The sequence below is a fragment of the Pleurodeles waltl genome, chromosome 3_1 (assembly GCF_031143425.1).
Source record: "Pleurodeles waltl isolate 20211129_DDA chromosome 3_1, aPleWal1.hap1.20221129, whole genome shotgun sequence".
In the NCBI taxonomy this organism is placed as follows: Eukaryota; Metazoa; Chordata; class Amphibia; order Caudata; family Salamandridae; genus Pleurodeles; species Pleurodeles waltl.
Window position 1 is genome coordinate 154069626 of NC_090440.1, and position 15651 is coordinate 154085276.

The 15651-nt window shown below is 45.5% G+C and overlaps 1 protein-coding gene across 3 annotated transcripts in view; it reads right to left on the minus strand.

Moving 5' to 3' along the window:
• The window catches only part of LOC138283857 (mucosa-associated lymphoid tissue lymphoma translocation protein 1-like), a 977541-nt gene that overhangs the window by 736617 nt on the left and 225273 nt on the right, over positions 1-15651 (minus strand). For all 3 annotated transcript variants that reach the window (XM_069222019.1, XM_069222018.1, XM_069222020.1), the window contains one exon: positions 1281-1402. The gene's annotated coding sequence lies outside the window, so the exon portion shown is untranslated. The remainder of the gene's footprint in view (positions 1-1280; positions 1403-15651) is intronic.

Here is a 15651-nt window from a genome sequence, read left to right on the forward strand (position 1 = left end):
TGATTTGATCGCGGTGTGGTTCCCCATTACAGATGATAACCATTATTAGATAGGTGAGTGGCCATAATAGTATGATAGGACCTTGACAACTTCTTTTAGTATATGTTACGTTACTTAGGGTTCTTACTTTCGATTCTACGCGGGTTTTGGACTTACCATATGGATGTCTTTCTCATGTTCAATTTCCTTTAGGTACGAATGGAGATTACTTCAAAACATTATTGACTTTGGATTGATTATACTTTGCAAAGGTCAGTTGGGGCTCATCTGCCATGTTTTTATCTAGTTATCTGGTAGCGGTTTTGCATCTCGGACATTTTAGGAATATTTGAAAACTATAGAATTTACTTTTTGTCTCTGCAGGTATTGCAGTTATTACTAGAGGATTATTTTCACTTAAAATTGGAAACTGAAGTTAAGGTATGTCCTGGATGATTCTTTGGAGGGTACACCATTGGTGATCAAAAGATTTCCCTTTAAATGAATTTGTGCATTTTTTGAGTGATTAGTATCAAGTTTCACATTAACCCGGGTCTTGTCCTTATACTCACAATGATGTCTGCCTAATTTTGGCTTTATGAAGGAGACGTGCACATTTTATCGTGTGAACCTTTGGCACATTTAGACATTGCACATGGTGATCCTATGTTAAAGCTCCAATATACAACTGACTTGGACATTCTCTGTTTTTTATACATGATGTTCTATATTGTGTTTAGTGTATTTCAGATTAAATTATTTTGAATAATGTCACGTAAGTCACAATATGGCATGTTTTTCTTTTCTCACTATTGTCACCTTTTGAATTGGTCGTGTTCTGCTCCGACCATTTATCTATACTACATATGTAGACATTGCTTTCATTTATTTTCAGCCCTGATGAAGTCCTTAAGAGAACATTTTCTCATAGGATGAAACACGTGTTGGCTGTGATGCTTTATGAATAAAGTGGACTCTAAAATCTACATGAGGTTGTTGTCAATATACAATGAAGATTGGATACATCATTAACTTTTAATCGTAGGTTCATGAGTGCCCTGACATCTGTCTTCATACTGAATGGTACCAGGCTACTACGCAATTTAAAGCTATCTAGAATATGAAGACTACTGCCGAAGGTGTATTCAAACAGGTTTTGAAAGTGCCCCAAATAGTGAAATAAATTACACAAGAACCCTGCAATCAGAAGAGCTGGAGGCAGAGATCAACCAGATGTCAAAAGCGCAAATGAATGCCTGAAAATGCAGCAATTCAGATACAAGGAACAGTCATCTGCTTACCAGAACAGATTAAACAGAGTCATCATACTGCTGCTGGAAGCGGCCCAAGAGAAGTGCCTGGGTTCTGATTTTGACGACAGATGACTGCTTGGATAGAGACATTTGGTGGGTTCATTGATGCGCTAGAAGAAACAGATAACAAAAAGGATTATCAAGTACCTGAAGAATCTTGGTGGTGATGGTGTAAAAGAAGTCTTAAAGAAAAATATCACAAGCTGATAAAATTACATACTGTCAAATTAAAGAAACATTAAATCTCAAGTTCAATCAAATGCTGAATGTAGGTTATGAAAGGTACATTTTCAGTCAAGGGTGAAAAAGAGTTGGAAAAAACATAGATAGATTTGTGGGGAGACTGGGTATGCTCATGAAAGACTGTAGATTTAATAAATTAAGTGATAAAGAAGCAATACGTTTCAGAGCTATTGACGATTGCCTGTCAGATTCATTCAGACGAAGAATGCTGAAAAAACTCTTAGACTGAAGTGAGTTCTCATGACTTCCAGAGCTGAAGACAGCAGTGGTTTATCCTTGAGGGCATACACCCTCCCCCCCTCGCTTGCTGTGAGCGGCACTAAACGCGAACAATGAAACAGCAGGGAAATGATTTCATGCCATTTAATTTTTCACAAAGCGTACAGCAGCAGTACAGCCTGCACCGGAGCCAGGAGAAATAAGGGGCGTGTCCTCCTTTGAATGGAGGACTAGATCAGTGCTGGCAGGTACTGCAAAGTATGCATGTCAGTTTGGCCGGCAGACTTGAGACGGCCAAACTCACAAGGGCCCTTTGAAGTTCTCAACCCGGCTTCCTTTGACAGATGGGTGAAGACCAAGCACAGGCCTAAAGGGCCTGAAAGAGCGTCTGGCCAGCCCACTCCATCCAATCCTTGCGCTGCTCTCATGCTGGTTAGGGAAATTTCTGCTTCCCTTAAGAGATTTGTGCTGGTTGGAGATTGTGAAAGACACAGAGGACGGCGCAACCCAGGTAAAGTACATTTATTTTATTTTTAATTTTCATATAATGCATGCAAGTGTTTTTATTGTGCATGCTTTTTTTATGTTTGTGTACTGTTTTCACAGATTTTTGATGCGGTGGGGCACTTCGCATGCCCCACCACATTCATATATTGCTGGCTGAAGAGCATGCTGATCGATAAGCTGCTGACATGGAGGCCAGAGCTGCCCAAAGTGAAACAGTCATGAACATGAAAAGCAAGCTAAAACACAAAGCTGAAGGACACAAGGTGAGCTGAAGGACACAAGGTGATGTCTCCACGGAAGAAGTTAGATGTGGGTTATCATTTCCACATGAAGGAAAAAGTCCCACCATTGGAAAGATATGCAAAGACTGTGGCAAAGAGAACCATTTTGTAATGGTTTGCAAGGTCAAGGCGAAAGTGAGTGCATCACGGTGAGAAGACAAAATGGATGACGAACGCTCAAGAAGTGATGTTCGATAACCGCCCACAAGACCAAGTGGCAACATCAGTTTAGACAAATAAACACCAAAAGCTAGGGCCCTGAAAGGGATAAACCCTAACCCTATTTAGACATATCTGCATGGCGGGGATAAGGAATCTGCAGCTAGATGGTGTCTCTACCAGATAATGCGTTACAGAAGGTAAGTGACTTGTTCATCTGATAGAGACTTCTAGCTGCAGATTCCTTATCTTTGAATAGATACCAAAGCCATAACCTCCTGGTGGTGGGATGCGGATAGAACTCCTTTATACTAGAAAGTCCTGCAGGGCCGAATGGGCAAAGTGTCTGTCTCTGGACCGGATTATCTAGACAGTAGTGTTCTGCAAACGTATGTAAGGATGCCCACATTGCTGCCTGACAGATATCCAGGACTGGAACACCTTGTGCTAGCGCAGTGGTAGCCCCTGGTGGAATGAGCCCTCAAGAGGCTGCCTCTTGGCCAGTGCATAGGATATTTTAATGCAGAGAACGACCCACCATGAAATGGTTTGTTTCTGCACTGCCCAACCCCTCTTTACTCCCACGTACCCCGCAAAGAGTTGGTCATCCACCCAGAACTCTTTTGTGCGGTCAAGGTAGAACGACAACGCTCTTTTTTGGTCCAGTCAGTGGAGTCGCTCCTCTTCCTTAGAGGAAAAGAAGGTGGGCAAGGTGATGTTCTGATCCAGATGTAATAGGGTCACCACCTTGGGGAGGAAAGAGGCACGAGTTCTGAGAACCACCTTCTAGGGAGTTGGCTCTGTATATACTATTTCAAAGTAAGAAACAGTGTGCACAGAGTCCAAGGGTTCCCCTTAGAGGTAAGATAGTGGCAAAAGTAGATCATTCTAATGCTCTATTTTGTGGTAGTGTGGTCGAGCAGTAGGCTTATCAGAGGGTAGTGTTAAGCATTTGTTGTACACACACAGGCAATAAATGAGGAACGCACACTCAAAGACTTACTCCAGGCCAATAGGTTTTTATATTGAAAAATATCTTTTCTTAGCTTATCTTAAGAACCAAAGGTTAAAGATTTAAATGTAAGGTACTTCACTTAGATACTTTAGAAATTTTGAATGAAAACAATACCATGTACAGTCTTTGTAAAAATAGCAATAAGCTATTTTCAAAGTGGACACTTAGTACAAAAATCAACAGTTCCTGGGGGAGGTAAGTAAAGGTTAGATTAGGAGGAAAGTAAAACACTTACAAGTCTCAGTCATGCGGCATAGGCAGCCTATTCCTAAATGTCGCTCCTCCCTATCAAAGAATGAGCTTCATGGGATGGCATCGGCCAAAAGCTGGGCGCAAGCACTTTGCGGCGCTCCTGGACGATACGGGTGACCTACCCGAAGCCGTGCTCCCGAACGAATTTAGGAATAGTTCGTTCAAGTTTGTTCCGGACTTGTCAAGACTTACATGCTGCTTTACCCTGGAGGCCGCAGAGCGAGTGGCATGGATCCTGTTCTTGAATGTTCGGCGACTCTTTCTGGTAGAAAAGGTGCTGCAGGCAAATGGTACGCCAAGAGCAGCCCGTGTCTCTCAGAAGTAGCGACAGAGGGAAAAAAACCCTGAAAGGGGAAAAAACCTCCACAAAGATACGTTTCCTCAACAGGAACAAAAAAAGAAGAGGTAACAGCAGGAGCAAATACAGTAAAAAAATATACTGGAACTGACGAGAACCAGCACAGGAATACAAGGAAGCAGGAGCGAAGACACCATCCAAACAGAAAGTGTTGCAGCGCAAGGAGAGAAACAATCACAGCCCTTAAATACCAACAAACAGGAAACGACCAACAGGAAGTAAAAGGACACCATCTTAGATAGGGAAAAGCACATAGAACAGAATGGACTAGGAACCATAGAGAATAGGGAACAAGGAATACTGGCAAGAGAAGGGTAACATGGGAAGGGGGAAAAAACATAAAGGAAGGCACAACCAGATGTCCAAAGAAGAAAGGAAAAGAACAGGTGAGTGGGGGGTCAGACCTCCCTAGACACGCAGTGCATGGAAAAAGAACGTGGCCCCCTGCCCAATTTAGGGCCTCTTAAATTACAAAGCAGACTGGGGGCGCGTCGCGTCTGAGGACCGCATGCTGCGGCCCGAGCCGAATGTTCGGCTCGTGCCGCGCGCAGCGGCGCGACAGGACTAGTGTAAGTGACTGGATATATCATAACTGATAGTTTCAGGTTACTACAGTCCTTTTCTTGACACTTAGGAGAAGCATGTAATCATTAGGTCCTGAAGAAGCGTTGTAGGATCTGGCTGGACCATAGAAATGCGAAACATGTTGACCTTTTTTTAGGGATGGTTTGGTAGTTCCCCACCCCTTTGCCTGCATTCCTGTGGGAAAGAGTGATTGTCTCTGTTTCACTCTTTCATCCCCTTTTTTAATCTTGGCCTCAACCCTCCTTATGGATCAATAAAGTCTTTCTGGGTCTGTGAGCCAATTTTAACTTCCACTTAGACTCTCCTCGTTTTGTTCTTGTCCAAACTCACTCTTGGGGTCTTGGCATCATTGAGAAAAGATCTCCGGCAAAGAGCCCCCCCCCTTCACTGGGGGGAGCCCGTCAGACATTGCAGCGCCGGTCTGACGAGGACCACTATTTCTTGGGCCTGGTCGTTTGTGATCTTTTGAGAACTCTGGGCATAAGTGGTATGGGCGGAATGGCATACAGGAGGCCTGAATTCCACTTGGGACAAAAAGTGTCGCCGAGCAATTGCCACCTTGGAAAGTCCAATGTGCAATACTGCTGACATTGCGAGCATTGCGGAGGCTATCAGATCTAACCAAGGCTCTCCCCACTGCTGAAAGAGTCCTTGCGCCACCTCCGGGTGGAGACACCATTCGTGATCCGCTGGCCCATCCCAGAAAAACATCTGTCACTAGTGTGAGATGTGGTTGGGGAAGGGAGAGGAGTATGCCTCTGACCCAATCGCAGTTCACTAACCACCACCTCGGAGCAGTTCCCTCAAAGATCTCAACCGTGTCTGTGAGATTCCCCTGATGCTGTGCCCACTGGAACTTCAGGTCCCACTGCAGAGTCCTCATATGCCATCTGGCATGTTTGACTAACAGGATGCAGGAGGCCCTAAGGCCCAGCAGCCTCAGAGTTTGTCTCACCAAAATCCAGGGTAGAGGCTGAAACATCAGTATCATAACCTGAATATCCTGGTCTCGCTGCTCGGGAGGATAAGCCCAAAACTGCACTGTGTCCAGAACAGCCCTGATGAAAGGGAGTTTCTGAGAGGGAGTCAAGTGTGACTTCGGCACGTTTATAGTGAACCTCAGCGATTGCAAGCGATTTGCCGTAATCTGAAGGTGGGTGTTGAGAGCCTGGGGCGTAGGAGCCTTCCAGAGCCAGTCGTCGAGGTAGGGGAAGACTGAAATCCCTAACCTGCGCAGATGAGCTGCTACCACCGCCATCATTTTTGTGAAAACCTGAGGGGCACTGGTAAGACCGAAGGGGAGCATAGTAAACTTAAAGTGCTTGTGGTCAACCTTGAACCGCAAGTAATGCCTGTGGGAAGGCAGGATGGGAATGTGAAAATAAGCATCCTGCAGTCCAGCGCTACCATCCAGTCTCCTTGATCTAGGGCAGACAAGACCTGAGCAAGAGTGAGCATCTTGAATTTCTCCTTTTTGAGGAAGAGATTGACGTCCCATAAATCCAAAATAAGGCTAAGTCCCTTGTTCTTTTTGGGAATCAGAAAGTAGCAGGAGTAACAACCACTGCCTAATTCTGACATTGGGACCTTTTCTACGGCTCCCTTGGCCAAGAGAGCTGCAGCTTCCCCGCAGAGCAAGAATAAATGATCCTCCATCAGCCATTCTTTTAATGGAGGCATAGAGGAAGGGAAAGACTGGAAGGGGAGGGAATAGCCCTTCTGTATGATTTGCAAGACCCATTTGTCCGATGTTATGGACTGCCAGTGAGGGAGATGAAATTGAATCCTTCCTCCAACTGGGGGCGAGTGGTCTTTCAGAATCATAAAATCTACTAGGAGGACTTGGTCGCTGTAGAGGAGTGGGGGCTGCGTTGTGGCCGACCTCTGGCTACACCCTCTGGGTCTGAAGGACCTCATCCTTGTGCTGGAAGCTCAGCTGATGGAGGACGGTGGCTGATTTGTGGGTGGCATGGTAGAACATCCCTCCCAAAGCCTCAAAGGGGTGAAAGGGAGACTGCTGGCAAGAGGGCACAGAGAGGGCCAAGGATCTGGCCGTAGCCCAAGAGTTCTTGCACCACTCAAGCGCCGAGTCTGCCTTTTCTACAAACAGGCCAGAGCCATTGAAGGACACGCCCATAAGGTTTGCCTGGACATCCCCCGAAAAGCCAGATGTACAGAGCCAGGCGTGGCGACAAATGGCCACCGTCGAAGATATTGCCCTACCCAGCGAGTCGGCGTTTGTTCTGGATCCGGTATCGGATCCAGGAGTCCCCAACGGCGCCAAGGGCGAAGACGGTGGCGTGAAATCCGATGGGGCCCCTGCCGACCCTGCGGCACCCCAAGGCGCACCAGCGGGGAAGGCCCACTCAAATATGAGGTGCATGGCCTCTAAAAACTACGTGAGTTGAGCAGGGGTCACTCCGGCTCCTAGGGGGAGAGAGACCTGAGGAAGACCCTGGCATTGGTTCAGCGGAACAGTGCCTGGAACATCGACGTTCTTGAGATGCCTCATCGGCCATCAGGTGTAGCGAAGTCTGCCTGGATTTTTTTCTTTTTGTGCCTCTTCCCCAAGTGACCGGAGGACCGCAAGTGCGACAAAGAGGACTTAGGGCTCCTGGAGCAGTCCTGCGACCTCCTCCTCGATCGGGACCGTGACATCCTAGGAGTCGCACCAACCGAAGCTGACTGCCGGGCCACCATGAGCTTCAAAGAACACTCTCTCAAAGCTTTTGAGACTTTCTCAATTTGCTTAATGAGAAGTATCAGAAGAGCACACCTCTTTGGCCACAGGCAAACAGCCTTGTTGAAGGTTTCATGAGTACATTAAAGAAGGCTGTACAGCATGCTGCATTAGAAAAGCTCAACCTCAAGTCTTTCTTGAATTCTACCCTACAAGCTTACAGTTCAACTCCTCACCCAACCATAGGTAAAAGCCCTGCAATGCTGATGTTCTGGAGAGCAATGACAACCAAGTTACCTTAGTGGACCAACACAAGATCAAGAACTGATGAAGAGACCCGTACAAAAGAATTGGATCATAACAAGAAAATGAAGGCCTATGCTGACAAGCGACGACATGCAAAAAGACATTGTTATCACAAGAGGAGATTAAGTGCTCATATATCAGCCAACAAAATGTAAATCTGATCCTCCATTTGATGCCGAGACATTTCATGTTGTAACCAGCAAAGGACACATGATGACTGCCAAATGTCCTGGGAAATTAATCATGTGAGATACCCTTGCTATTCAGACATGTGGTTAAACGCTCGTCAGATGCTGATGTCAACGCAGAGTCTGGTTCAGAAAAGACAACTGGAAAACCATAGACTGCTGTTGCTCCGGCATCGCTAACACAGATTATGGAAATTCCTGTTGCTAATTCCCAGTTTCCGAAGACACAATCGAGATGAGTCATCAAAGCACCAAGAAGGCTTATTGAAGAGTTATGACTGTGCATGTGTTTGTAAAAAAAAGATGTAATTTTCTATGTAACAGAGCGGGAGATGTAGTGTCATGTGAGTGTGAATAACAGAACCCTTATGGCTCCTGAAAGACTCCGTAGAGTGATGACGTGAGTGTTAGAATGTGGTGAAGTGAATGCAGGTTTAGAATGTGGGGTTCGGAGTAACATGTGGACAAATAAAGATGTGTAATACTTATCTCCCATGATGGGGAGGAAGCTAGTCAGGTAAGGATACTTTTAATCTTTGATTTGCCTTAGGTGGGTCCCCATGACTACATTTTTTTTGTTAAAATATTTTTATTGAAAACTTTTAGAATGTGCACAACAGATGTTTAGCCATAGCAAGGCCTCTCAAATATAAGGCAGAATATCGCTTCAGCGGTTGGTTTGGCATTGTAATCAAGTCTTCGAGCAATTACACACTGTGAAAAACACTGCTAATGCATGGTTATAGTAATTCTCCAGGTAACGCCTACCTCCACCAAGACACAGACAACGCAAGCACAGCAGTTATACAAATGAAAATTGAACAGCATTGGATGAACACTGTTTAGAAGATAATCTGAGGATTATGGGGGTAGGTGTGGACATAACAGTATGGCTATCATGGCTAGAGGACAAGTTCTATATCTAAGCCACACTCCGCTCTTCCCCTTGAGGTCTTTGAGTTCAATCAAACAGCTGAAATACTGTTAGACTGTGTGGTACAACGCAGAGAAATTCTATTTGGGTCATATAATGTGTAAGGGGGTGCCAGCTTGCTGTGAATTTATTTTCAGTTTGGGACAGTCTTTGTGAGATTATTCCATCTGTAGAGTATGCCATAGGCAGCTCATCCACAATGCAATTGGCAGTGCCTCTGTTTTCTTCCAATAAAGGGAAATAAGCTGCCTAGCTGCCCCAGACATGTGACATATTAGTCTATAGTCAGTCTGTGTCATATCCTTCAAAACAGTCAGATTTAACCCCAATAGAAGGATACTTGAATCAGCTCGACTGGGCTAGCCTATGGTTCCCTTTATGGAAAGGAAAGGATCCCACTCCACCAGCCAGGAAAGGGAAGGATCCCACTCCACCAGCCAGGAAAGGGAAGGGAAGGATCCCACTCCACCAGCCAGGAAAGGGAAGGATCCCACTCCACCAGCCAGGAAAGGGAAGAATCCCACTCAACCCCCAATGACAGAAGCGGTTCCTACTCAACCACCAATGACAGAAGAGGTTTGAGGTTCCCACTCAACCACCAATGTCAGAAAAGGTTCCCACTCAACCACCAATGTCAGAAAAGGTTCCCACTCAACCACCAATGTCAGAAAAGGTTTCCACTCAACCACCAATGACAGGTATGAAGACCTCACCTCCAGCTGGGACACAGCAGGATCTCACCTCCAGCAGAGGCTGCCCCGGAGACACCTCCCCCAGCAGAGACAATGTAGCCCCAACCTCCAGCATAAGACATGTAGGGACTGTTGTACAGGGAGCACCCTCCAGAAGCAGTGGGCAAGTTCCCTACCTCAGAGACTGTGACCTTGCACTCCCCAGCATTGGGAAATGGGCATGGAACCCCCTCCAGAAGCAGTGGGCAAGTTCCCTACCTCAGAGACTGTGACCTTGCACTCCCCAGCATTGGGAAATGGGCATGGAACCCCTTCCAGAAGCAGTGGGCAAGTTCCCCACCTCAGAGACTGTGACCTTACACTGCCCAGCATTGTGAAATCAGCATGGAGCCCACTCCAGAAGCAGTGGGCAGGTTCCCCACCTCAGAGACTGTGACCTTGCACTCCCCAGCATTGGGAAATGGCCATGGAGCCCCCTCCAGGAGCAGCGGACACGTTCTAGCCTTCAGCTGAGGTGCCCCCCACCTCCTTTCCCCCTGAGGTGCCTGTCTACTTCAGAGATGTTGCTCCTGCACAGTGTTGTGCAGAGTTCGTCAGGATCAAGTTGGGGCTTGGACTGTGCCCTGTGGCCATGTGGGCCTTATGTACTTTGGACAGGGTATTGGTCCTTTCTGGACAATTGTTCATTTATCTTTGTTCTAAAATTGGTTCAGATGGCGGTTGTTGCCTTGCTATTACAATTTCAGTACTGTCGATCTGTAGTCCTTGTATTAGTATGCCATGTGTTGTGTGCCATTGGTTTACGTCTGCAGCTGGTTGTGTGTATGGTGTGAGCGTGTCTGGTGTGTGTTGTGCGTGTCACTCTCCTATTCCTCCCTCCCTCCCTCCCTTGTATGCTAGGCGGTTGTACTCACCGTCGTCGTCTTCGTTGGTGTTCCAGGTGGAGCATGGAATAGAAGAGCATCGGGAAGACTGGTCTTCCGCCTGGCTGTTGATGGCTACCGCCGTGTTGAGTGGTGTTAACGCCCTGGCAGTTGGTGTGGTACAATGGCTGTCTATGGGAGTTATCACCACCATGGTCATAATTTGGCGGTGATTACCGCCAGCCTGTTGGCGGTATTACTGTCACTTCAACAGTCACAGGCAATGTTATAACAAGGGCCACTGTCTACAGTAAAGGTAACATTTTTGTCCATATGTGTATGCTGTTTGAACTTGTATTTATGGTTAATTAATGCAAAGCCTTTGTTATTAGGATGAGTGCGTGCTAAGGAAGTGTTGCAAGCTGGGACAGCACTACTGATAGTAGTTCCACTATACAAATGTGTGTACACATTTGCAAAGTTGAACAATATGGGGCTACGTATAATGCTCCCAGAATGCTCTCTGATTAGATGCAAATATTTGCAGAAGCTTGAAAGCAATATTTAGGATTCTTTGATTTTAAAATCAAAACGTTAATTAAGAAAATGCAGTGAGGGAAAAATGTTTGCAAAAAGCTGCTGTGACATTTTAGGTACCATTTTGTTGAAGTATAATTTATTAAGAAGTGTTGATGCTTGCTAGTATTTCTAAAACATATATCCATAATGGAAAAATCAGTCTAACCAGTTTCAACAAGATTATAGGAAACATGAAAATAAACAAGCATTGTCAAAGTCAGTAGGTTCAACACTGGTTGTCACTCTTTTCGTTTTGTCAATGCATGTCTTGTTTTTACATGATTTTTGTAAAAGTTTATTGTTGTGGGAGCTGCTGGGCCCTCACTATAACAAACAATGGGAAAGGCAAAAATATTTTTTGGTCTAAAAAAGCACACATTGCCACAGTAGTTTCTGGCATTGAACAAAACTACCTTGTGTTCTGATGTGCTCCTTGTGAAAGAGCACAATGCTGTCACTTATAGTGAAGCCAGCCTATAGACAGAGAGAGGCAGAAAGAACTGTTTTGGTTAAAACCAGACCTAATTAGGAGCCCAATTCTTAAAGGAAGTCACAAAAGAACACCCATGGTATATGTCCTTGTATTAGTGCAGATGTATGACTCATGAATTACCACAAATGTACTGAAATAGGGCAGGAAATGGTACTCCTAGGAAATATTTGTGAACTACATTTTAGCTCAAGCAAATATGTTTGTCTAGATTTGCTCATACGAACATCTGTTGAGCATCTACAAGTTTGCTTTCCCTCCAATTACTTCTTCCCCCAACTGTCAGGAATACATTTCCAAGCTTTCTCAATGTGGAAAACAAACCGAGAACAAAACTGGTGAAAACCCCTGAAATATGAAAGTTCATAGGTTTGCAAAGACTTAAAAGGGCATTCCAAACATAGAACTATTGCTTGCTCTTAACTACAGCCTCAGTATGTATATCTGTGAAAAGGTGGCAAAATAAAGGATTTGCTAGTATTCAAACCCTACTGTAGTATGAGCCATGGCATAATCAGAGAAGCTATTATCAGAGCCCTTAATAATGAAATTTCTGCCATAATTTTATGCCACACTATATGGCACTAAAGGGATATGTGGATTTTGTTACAAGACAAGTAGATTTATGATGCAATCTGGCCCATGGACAAGTGGATATTTTATTAAGTTTCACACCCCTGGCCTCTCATGTCCTTGAACAATCTGATTAATTACTCATTTAGAGAGGCCGGGTTGACCCCTTGGCCTTTACTGGATGCACAGCCTAGTGCCTAAGTTGGTAGTATTACAATATGAAGTTTTTGAGAACACGGAAGTCTTTTTTACATTGGTCAAATGATTCGGCCTAGCTATTCATAAAGAGGTCACTTAGGACCTCATTACGAGTGTGGTGGTCTTAAGACTGACACACTGGCGCTGGCAGTTGGACCGCAGCCAAAGTGAAGGTCTGGCCTCCACATTATGAACATGACGCAGACGTCATGCTCCGGCCGCTGGCACCGCCAGGTTGCCGCCGATCGACAGCCTGGCAGTGCCGGCAGTCTTAATCCGCAAGGGCAGCACTACAAGCAGTGTTTTCACAAGTTTTATTCACTAACAGTATCACATGTTTAACGTTTTTAGTTTGAACTTGTCTTCATAGTCTAGCTTATACTTTTGTGAGTGTATGAAGCAAACAATACCTCATTTGTTTTGTTTATTTAATTATGTTTTTACAGGACCTCTTCAAAAGAATATGCTGACTGAAGCGAATCTCCATTTAGCAGAATAACTCAACTACTGGTGACAGTTGGTATGGTGTGAATGTGTACCTGCGTGTAGGGCAGGAATAACAGATAGTATTTAGGGAATACAGGACCCCTGGTCCCGAAGAAAGCCACAGACCCTTTGGGGCCACTTGGCTGAAACTTGTCAAGCATTTCTTGATGCTGGAGTAATGGCAACTCTCAGGCATTATTTAGCATAGACGTTTTAATCATCCTACCTCCCTCAGCACTCAAATAAAGACTGATTTTTGTAAGGGTTCTTGGAAATTTAATTTGTGTGTGGATCCCACAGCGACATCCATCAGGACAGGTTCGCAAGATATAAATTGGAGTAGCCTGCCTGCCACTAGAGAATGCAGTGGTGGGTGACAACGGCCAGTGATGAAGCATGACACCCTTTATTGGAGTTATGGGCGTTCAAAATGTTTTATTTTTTGAATTGTTAGAATTTTCTAAAATTGGTTTGATCACACAGAATTGAGATTTGTAAGGGGGCCCAATGCTGACTCATTGAAATGTATAAGATTTACAGGATTCCCAGAAATTTGGATAATTTTCATGTGGAATCCCTTTTGTGCCTTATTCGCTTTTATGTGTTTCGTGTGGTGGTAGAGAGGGCGCAAATATTGGCCAGCCCTATTCCTCTCAGTTCCTTAGCACTGAAAGTGGTAGTCTGTAGGTAAATGGCCTAGAAGCCTGACTGCCTCTCCACTGAAAGAGGGGAGAAGTGTGTCTGGCCCTGTAGGAAGAGGCACTGTACAGGAGGGCCAGGCCTACAAGAGCATTCAGAAAAGGCTATTACAGAAGAGCAAGTCAAGAGCAATCCTTGCTGTGAGGAAGCCCAAAGGCCTTGGAAAGGCTGCCACGTTAGCTGCACCACAACTTCTAAAAGAACTACCATCCCTGTGTCAACAAGCAAATAGCAGTGAGCCTGAGAGAATGGTGCTGCCGCTGCCAATTGATGCGGACAAGAGCTTTATTGCTGCCAAAGAGGGAAAGCCTTAATTGGCCCAGAGGCTGCAACTGTTGAAGACATACACACATGGATGAATCGGCCCGGAGGCCACTGGTGTTGTACCTGGGTACGTGTCAGCACCTGCCAGAAGAGACCACTTCTGACGAATGTGAGTGCCACTGCCTAGGCCTGCCACTTAGATTTCACCGAGGTTTGCCTTATCCAATGTGGATGTTGCCACCATAGCCCTTGCAGATCTCAAGCTGCTAATGCGAGGTCCGGTAAACAAACCATAAACGCTGCTACTAGAACTGCAACACAAACCAGTAGGTGAAAGTGAGGTTCAGCCTACAACTAGAGCAAAAGACTCAAACTTGCAGACAAGTCTTCCATGTGGACTTGAAACTTTTTGTGCACGGAGAACTTTAGTCACATGATATCCCTTATAGAGGGACAAGAGAATACTGGAAGGGAGGTGTAGCACCTCAATGAAGATCATAACCAAGATAGCCTCTATATGCATTCCTTTTGAACTGTGTAGTATTTTGGTTTGCTGCGAGATTAAAGTTATTTCTTTTAAGTAAAATATGAGAACTGGGCTGGCCAAAGTGTTACTGTATCAGTCGGTGGACTGCTGTGTTCTGAGCTCTTGTTCGCCTAAACAACCTCTCTTAGAAACTCTGGCCTATTCGCTCTCGCTACCCTGAGACTGAGGTGTGGAAAAAGTTGTACTTGGTCTTGTTTGCAGAAGCATATCAGGACAAATCCCTGTGGCAATCTACCTTAACCACTACATTGGGAGCCCTATGTCCAGTTTCCTTCATTGCCCTTGAAGGGGGTCTGTCAGAGGCTGTCCAACAGCCATTTTCTGCATCTGTATGTCTGGATGTGTGTATATGTTATGCTGTGTGTTGTGTTCTAAAACCTTCTGTAGGAGAAACCTAGTGAAATTGTATCCAGTGTTTAGTTTGAAATAAGAACGAGGGTCACTTCAATTGCCTATGAGTCAGATCATTATTGCTCCAGCTCAGAGTGGCTTTAAAATTAAAGTAGTCATTCAGGAAGAGAAGAAAACATTTAAATATTTTAAAGTACCGTGTTGCTACTTTAGAGAGGGTATTTTATGAAAGACATGCACAACTTAACCTGTTTAAATTGCAGCCCAAAACTTTAGCCTGGTCAGGAAACAGAGAAAGAAGATCTAGAACAGATGTGGTTATATTAGAGACAAAAGCTTAATGATATCAGTGTAAGGTGCAACCTTACACAACTGTTGTACACTTAAATCCCCAGCATTTTGTCTTTAACATACTAGGGGGGTCATTTTGACCCTGGCGGTCCGAGACCGCCAGGGCTAAAATGACGGAAGCACCGCCAACAGGCTGGCTGTGCTTCCTGGCCTATTACGACCGCGGCGGACGCGCCGCGGTCGCACCGGCAAGGCCGGCGGTATTCCGACACTTTTGACCCGGCGGTGATAATCCGCCTGGGCAGCGGTGCTTGCAGGCCCAGGGGATTACGAGTCCCCGACCGCCAGCCTTTTTCTGGCGGTATGAACCGCCAGGAAAAGGCTGGCGGTACGGGGGACTCGTGGGGCCCCTGGGGGCCCCATGCGGCTTTTCACTGTCTGCTATGCAGACAGTGAAAAGCGCGACGGGTGCAACTGCACCCGTCACACGCCCGCAACACCGCCGGCTCCATTTGGAGCCGGCTCCCATGTTGCGGCCCACATCCCCGCCAAAGTTGTAATGACCCCCATAATGTTATAAGACCTAGAAGAAATAACTG